We start from the raw sequence: 7007 nt of genomic DNA, 5'->3' as shown, positions 1-7007 counted from the left end.
TTCTCCAACAGAACTGAAGACAGAGGGAGCCAGCTGCCACCTCTTGTCTGATTATGCCCTTGTCTGAGTATCCAGGACAGGAGTCCAACTGCTGCCCGAGGTGATCTCTTGCCTCAGAGGGATACACAAACGTGCCCCATCCATAGGCGCTATCACAGTAGGGTAGTCAAGTTCTGGCTAGCCAGCTTGTAAAGGGCTGCTGTTCTGCAGATGCCTCTTGCCTCAGGGCATGACAGTGCCTGTTCCTGGTGTGCTCCATGGGAGGAACGAGACAGGGGGAGAGAAATGTGAAGGATGATAATGCTCCTGGAGTCAAAGTGAGCAGATGCGACTGTTCCACCTTAATGTTCTGGTACAGCCAAGTTTTTATCTTGTTGCACTTGCACAATCTAGGACTCAACAGGCACACCCTGGAAAATGCTTCTGATGCTTTTCAGCTTATCCTGGGCATCATTCTCCAACTGATGCCTGCTCCCGGGGTAAAGTGGTGATGCAGACAGTCCTGTATTGAGGCAGAAGCTGATACCCTTGGTGGTATTGCCACTGTAAAGCCTGCAGATGTGACACTACAGCATGGAATAAAGATCAAGGGTTTTGAAAGTGGCCAAGAACAGCACTTGAGGCAAACAGCACTCTTGGCAAGGCTCCCGTCATGTCTCCCGGCTCTGGAATTGGACAGGATTGTTGGCATGGTACACTCATTCAGACCCACACATTTAGGCATGGCCAACAGAAGAGAGGCTGATGACAGATGACAAGTGCCAAGGAAACAAGATTGATGACTCCTCCCAAGAGAGTGCACCAGATAGCTGAAGCCTGGCAAGATTTTGCAGAAACAGAGATGGCACCCCATCCTCTCCCTCTACCACCAGCCAGCCTCCTTCCCCTGAGAACACTTGCCCTGTCAGCAACACTTCAGAGAAGATGGTAAAAACTGCTTTGTGCCTGAGGTTGGTATGCCGATTTCAAAGCTCCAAAGAGGCAGAAAAATTCCCTTAGGTTTCCCTAAGGGAAAGACTAGATATTCCTTCTTTCACTCCAGGGACTCTGTTTTTCACAAGAGTATCAGGATTAGCACAGTGGTGAAAATGACTGAATGCGAGCCTTTGCCCGGACTGATACATATGTCATCTCAGTTTGGTTTTCTTCTTGGTTTTGTCTCTCTCATTTTTGGAGGGTAAAAATTCTGCCTCTTGTGAGCTTAGAGAAGGGACAGCAATCCACCCCAGCTCAAGTGGTGACTATCTGGGAAAGTAAGGGACAAGGCCAGGTTGGACATAGCTGGAGAAACAAGTCTAAAGGTCTAGTGCCATCCAGTTCAGCTGACCTGTCACATCAAACTAAAGCTTCATTGGTTTTGACATAACACTTTCAAGACATCTGCCACAAGACCTGTTAATGCTACTTGTCCTGTCTCTGCAAAAGATGCCAAAATTTGGCTCTAATATCTAATGCGTCTACCAGGGGATTAAGGTAATTCCTTAATTAAATGTATTAAAAGTATTTTATAGTGTCATGGTTTCAGCAGGGATGGAGTTAACCTTCTTACTAGCAGCTGGTGTGGGGCTATGTTTTGGATTCAGGGTGAGAGTGGTGTTGTAGAGCACTAGTGCACTGATGGTTTTGGTTGTTGCTAAGCGGTCAAGGCCTTTTCTGCTCCTCACACCGTGCTGCCCACGAGTGGGCCAGGAGTGCACAAAAAGTTGGGAGCAGACACAGCCGGGACAGCTGATCCCAACTGACCAAAGGGATATTCCATACCATGTGATGTCATGCTCAGTATATAAAGCTGGGGGAAGAAGAAGGAAGCGGTGGGCAGATGTTTGGAATGATGCTGTTTGTCTTCCTGAGTAACCATTACACATGATGGAGCCCTGCTTTCCTGGAGATGGCTGAACACCTGCCTGCCAATGAGAAGTGGTAAATGAACTCCTTGTTTTGCTTTGCTTGTGTGCGCGGCTTTTGCTTTACCTATTAAACTGCCTTTATCTCAACCCATGATTTTTTTCTCACTTTTATTCTGCCAATTCTCTCCCCTATCCCGGCTGGGGGGAGTGAGCAAGCAGCTGTGTGGTCCTAGTTTCTGGCTGGGGTTAAACCATGACATATAGTTATCCACAAAATCTAAAAGTATTTAAAATCTAAAGGAAACGCCCACCTTATTCCCCCTTACACTCCCTGGAATCAATAAAACGATTCTTGTAGCACTACATCTTCCCCTGCGTTAGCTTTCAAATCTGGCCATTGCTTCTCTTGTGCTGCTGAGTACCTGGCTGTCGTAGGCCATCCCAACACACCATGAACCCTATCACAGACGCGTTTGAGAGCAGAGCACTGCATAGCTGAAGACTTATCTCCTACAAGGTACGTATTGGATTTTGATGACAAAGGAAATCACTTCAGAAAAAGACTGTGAATTTTCAGTATGTATCTTGGCAGAGCGTTTTTTCATAGTAAGGTTATCGAGCACTATCTCAAATCTTCTGTAAATCACAGTGAAGAAGATGACAAAAGCACAATGAAGCCACACTTTGGCTGTGTCCTCTCCATGGAGCTTTGTACTAACAAACAGCTTTGTGCCTGTACCCGAAGTGGACTGACCTTCTGAGTTAAGGGAAGACCAAAGTTCTGGCTTGTCAGTAGGTATGGGAGGCCTCTGGGACAAACTGCAGGATTTCTCAAAGGTGTCTCAAAGGCAAAGAAGGAGCTAAAGAATGAAAGACCAAGGATGACAGCAGAGTGAGGTGAAAATATTAAACTTGCCAGATAACCTAGCAGAAGAGAGACTTGAGGTGACTGAATGGGATGTGGCTGTTAAAAATGCCAATTGATACAGAGGTGTTATGGCAGCGTGCAAAGGTGAACAACCAAACCCCACGAGGAGGCCTGCTTCCTATCTTCTTCTGTTACTGACACAGTTACAGGGTTCCCAAACCTTATTTGTGTCAGCATGTAAGTGATTAAAGCACTAGCAGGTATTGTGCTGGCAAGAACTCAGCTGTCTCAGTTGTTTACATCTGAAAGTTGGGTTGCTGTCATCTTGCAGCAACCCTGACGAAGGCAGTCTACTCACAGTAGCTTTGACTCTGTTGTGGTCAAGATACTAATTCAAATTCTCCCTTTTCCTTAATTTGAACTTCTGCTGTTAGCACAGTGCATAATATTTGCACACTTGATAACACCTATACTGTGTAATTAAGTATAAAGACATGTCCATGAAATCCCTCCAGCCAAACTATTTCCTGGGGGAACATAAGAGGCAATACTGTCCCCCCTCACCAAGATGAATACCTTCTCGTCTGTCATGGGACAGGCAAGAAGCTATTGGGCTGTGCAGAGCTCTCATTCTCTGTGACATGAGCCATATGCAGTCCCTCTCTCCCCCCAAAACTTTCACAAGGAACCTGGTAGGTCCCAGCACTCAAACTGGACATCAAATTATAATTTATGGTACTAAACATTTTAAATTTGATGAAAATACAAAAATGTGCCCAGATGTGCTCTCCCATTTGCCACCATATGCACGCACACACAAGCATCCACCATTGGCAAGTGCTGTTCTGCCAGTTTAAAACTCATGAGGACATCCAGAGCGTGAAAAAGCAATTGCTCTACATCTCTGTCCTCCACAGCAGAAGTCCACAGTGCCCCATCCACAGCTTATGGGCTGCTGTTCTTTGGGAAGGGGCAGCTTAAGGCTGCTCCAGGTACCCCAAGGAGCTCTCCACAGTGGGACTGGGAGCTGAACTAAGGGTGTCCCTGCTTGGCACCACTTTTTCTGCTCCTCCATGTCACAGCCTGGCACCCTTTCCCATATCATGCTGCTTCATATGGCAGAGGCTCCTTCAGGAAACAGCCTCGCTTGACCTTCTTGTGTAGGCTCTAATTGGGAGCTGTAGAGAGGGAGCCGGGTGACCAGAGGCAGAAAGTCAGTGACAGTGGACTGTGGGATCAGCTCTAGCTGGCCACACATGTTCCTGATGCCTGCACTGTCCAAGTGAGTTGTGTGCAGGGGTGAGACAGACTGGCATAGCTTCATATCAGATCCGTGAGCTTTTTCCTGATAGAAGAAATAACCCTCTATCTTATGCAGGACTCGGAAAAGGATCAGGACGATGCCCCTTCTCACTGTGGTTGCTTTCCCCCTCTTTAATTTGAGTTTAGCCTCCTTGCCAGTCCTAGTCGTCTCCTGACAAAGCTCCGGAACAGTCTGATGAACTGAAAGCAATGCCCGCTTTACCAGTCAATGCACCACTCAGAGGAAAGCAGCAGGCAATTTTTTGAAAGGGAGTATCGTTGCCATACTGTCACAAGTCTGAGCCTGAGGTCGAAGAAAGAAGCATTTGGTGCTCCTCTGTTGCTGCGCCTCTCAGGATGAAACATTTTTAGTGCTTCCCAGAGAAAGGGCTGTGCGCAAACAATTATAAAAGCTCACGGGCTGTGCCACACCTCAGATTCTTCATATGTGTGTCAATAAAAACTTTTCCTTCTCTGAGCCATCTATAGCTGTAAACAGAAATCCACATATCCCTGGAACCATTCAAGGTCAGGTTGGACGGGGCTCTGAGCAACCTGATCTAGTTGAAGATGTCCCTGCTCATTGCAGGGGCATTGGACGAGCTGACCTTTAAAGGTCCTTTCCAAACCAAACTATTCTATGATTCTGTGATATTAATCCAGTGATATTTCCTCTGCACATAAACCCCAAGTATTGTTACAACTTTTCTGTTTGCGCAGCTTTTAATTGAGTTACAGAGCTGTGTATCAAGGATGTTTTCTATTCACTGAAATCAGTTATTGCAAATGCATAGTTGTAATAACATACATGTTACCTAAATGCATTTTCCTTTGGGCTTAAAAATCTAGGTTTCAGGTTGCATGCAACCCAAATTTCCATAACTACAGGATAAGAAAGTATATTAGTGTCTTTCAAGTTAGACATCTGTTTAGAATGTTTTGTGGCTGCGCTAAGTCTTAAATCAATTTGGTTATAAAAACAAATATTCTTTACAGTATTAAAATAAAAGAATGGGGATGATTTATTGCTTGTTTTTAGCAACTGACTTGTCGGAGAGAAGATGGACCATATGGAATGAACTGACTTAAAAATTCACTGGCATGATGCAGTTTTTTATTAATTTTTATAGACAATAATGACCTGTAAGGGCTCTGCTCTGCTGTTTCCCTGTTGCTTTAGCACCCTCTTTTAATACTTAAGGAAATCAACTCCGTTTAGCTGTCTCTGTGCTGTCTCACAACAAATGAATAATATGACAAATCATAGTTGGGTATCTCATAATGTGCTGTTATAAATATTTTCTTATCCTTTTCTTCCTGCTTATTCCCATTGAGAAAATACAATTAGGATTTAGATGTCTAAACATCCTTTCTTCTTTCTCCAATCTCTATATGAGTGCGCTAAACATTTCTCCTTGCATTTTGCAGTAATGCACAGGTTCATATTGACTTCTAGGTAAGAAAGGTCAAAGGAATTGCTAGAAACAGAGTTGGAGCACACAAAAGTGTGCAAAGAAGTATGCAAGAAGTATCTTGTTATGAGCAGTTGTTCTTCTTCTGAGCTCTCTGCATTTATTTTAAAACACTTCATTTTTCTTTTCCATCTCTGTTTCTCCAGTGGCTTGTAAAGGTGGTTCTGTTCCCCAGGCACCCACCTACAGTTTCTGGGCAAGGGGTCCCACTCCTGCCTGAAGTCAACAAATCCTAGAATTGTCTAGGTAGGAAGGGACCTTTCAGGTCCTCGAGTCCAACCATCAACCTAACACTGACAAAAACCACCACTAAACCATGTGCCTAAGCACCACATCTACCTGCCTTTTAAATACCTCCAGGGATGGTGATTCCACCACTTCCCTGGGCAGCCCGTTCCAGTGTTTGATAACCCTTTCGGTGTAGAAATTTTTCCTAATATCCAGTCTAAACCTCCCCTGGCACAACTTGAGGCTGTTTCCTCTTGTCCTCTTGCTTTTTACTTGGGAGAAGAGACCGACCCCCACCTCGCTACACCCTCCTTTCAGGTAGTTGGAGAGAGAGCGATAAGGTCTCCCCTCCGCTTCCTTTTCTCCAGGCTTCTCCCCTTGGTGGAGAAGCGATGACAAAAGTGACTGAGTTTCCATACCGAGGTCACTGTCACTTTCAGGGTGCTGTTATCTGAGATCTCGGATCAACTGCTACTCCGGGCAGCAGCGAGCAGCGGTTTCAGCCTTCTGTCGCCCAGCGGCTCCCAGTCCGGCTTGTCACTGAGCAGGCAGCAGCCCCTGCATGCAGGCAGCAGCAGCAGCAGCAGCAGCGCAGCAGCCGAAGTTCCTCTTTCCCTCTCTGCAGCATTCAGAAGCCTTCAATGAAACATCATCACCCCAGCCTTACCAACCTGCAGCCCTCTGAGGGGTAGGAAGAGGAAAACGGAAGCAGAAGTTGCGCAGACGATGAAATTTTTGTTGCTGTATAACACAGTCAGATGAGGTTAATAGAGACAACCCTTAGAAGTATCTTGGAAAAATAAAAAAAACCCCACAAACCAAAACCCAACTCATCATCAAGATGCTCTTTTGAGCTGCAATTTGACTTCTGCATTTATTATGGACAGTTGATTAAATTAGGGGCTAAATCCGGAGTGAGGACAGCTTGCAGTTTAACAAGAATGTTATCCAAACATCTTACACAGTTTTTAATTTTTTTTTAAATAGGATATGCTAGTTCTGAAAAACTCTTTTGAAAGAAAAGAAGGTAATTTGAAATTGCTAGCTCCGGCAATCTGGAGACCTAGTGTATTTCAATCACTCTAGAATTTAAGAGTTTATAAAAGCAGTATGGAAGGAATAAGAAGCAACCAGTATTGCTTCATGAGGAAATGCTTGTGTTTATGAGAATATTAAGAATGTCTGTCTCTTTTTTTCAAATAACATGTGTCATTTAAAGCATCAAGAAGAAAATTATGTTGGCTTCCAACTCCCTGCTAGTTTCCTGCACACGATCACCTCTTTTCCCGG

The sequence above is a fragment of the Larus michahellis genome, chromosome 2 (genome assembly GCF_964199755.1).
Source record: "Larus michahellis chromosome 2, bLarMic1.1, whole genome shotgun sequence".
Lineage (NCBI taxonomy): Eukaryota > Metazoa > Chordata > Aves > Charadriiformes > Laridae > Larus > Larus michahellis.
This window is presented reverse-complemented; position numbering follows the sequence as displayed.